Here is a 1,033-nt window from a genome sequence, read left to right as displayed (position 1 = left end):
CCACCTCCACCACCTCCACTACCACCACTGCACACTTTGTAGGAGATGGTAATGTCAACACCTTTTCAGTGGGGGGGGGTACCCACAATCCTCACGTGGCCCGTGTTAGTGCAGTGGGGTGGAACGGACCCTGCAGTATCTCAGAAGTCTGCCTGAGTGTAATGCCAGACACGGAACACCCAAGCAAACCAAGCTCACTGCCACGAGTCCATTCCCTGTAGGGCAGTGACCCTGTAGGGCAGTGACCCTGTAGGGCAGGGCAGAACTGTCCCCATGGCTTCCTGAGTCAGTAACTCTTTCCAAGAGCAGGCAGCTTCCCTCAGGAAGGGTCAGGAGGCCAGGAGGCCAGGGAAGCGAGACCCGTGGGACCCTGGAACTCCTGCTTGGCATGGATGATCTATGGGTTGTTAAACAGGAAGCGAATCAATGTGCTAGCAAACTTTCCCCTAAACCAACCACAGTCTTGTTAAGGGGGAATTACATCAATGCGATGACTCCAGTGAGGGGCTCTCTTGACTTCCCATCCTGGGCAGCAAAGAGAAGGTGACAACTTCTTGCTAACTCCTGCCCGTTCTGCCTCGCTCCTGGCCACCACTGGGTCCCAGTTTGTCACCTCTCCCAAGGGGGAAAGCCCGGCAGCTCAGCTACCCCACCGTGCTCCTTTCCGAAGGTGGCTCAGCCAGAAGTTCAGAGTCCAGAAAAACACAGGCTGCGGAGATGTCCCCTAAGGAGGCGGCGGCAGCAGCGGCGGGCCGTGCTCCTTCCAGCCAAAGGACACCCCGGGGAGGTTTATTAACAAAAAACAACTGCCACCACCGCATGTGACAACGCGCCGCGCTTTCGGTTTTAACGCATTTCCAGCAGGTACAAGGCAGGGATCCTGGCCCCCAATCACCTGGGTGACCAGGGGTCCGCTTCTAGGCACTGGCGGGGGAAGTCCGCGCCCCGTCTTCCTGCTGCAAGCAAGTTCTCGGGACGACCCCTCAGCCGCCCTCGCCCGGGGGAGGCCGGTGCCCCCCTCCACCCACCCTCT

This window comes from Echinops telfairi, unplaced genomic scaffold, assembly GCF_000313985.2.
Source record: "Echinops telfairi isolate 266 unplaced genomic scaffold, ASM31398v2 ScPeMD7_3;HRSCAF=10, whole genome shotgun sequence".
Classification (NCBI taxonomy): Eukaryota; Metazoa; Chordata; class Mammalia; order Afrosoricida; family Tenrecidae; genus Echinops; species Echinops telfairi.
The sequence above is the reverse complement of the archived record's forward strand: the minus strand, read 5'-3'. Positions refer to the sequence as shown.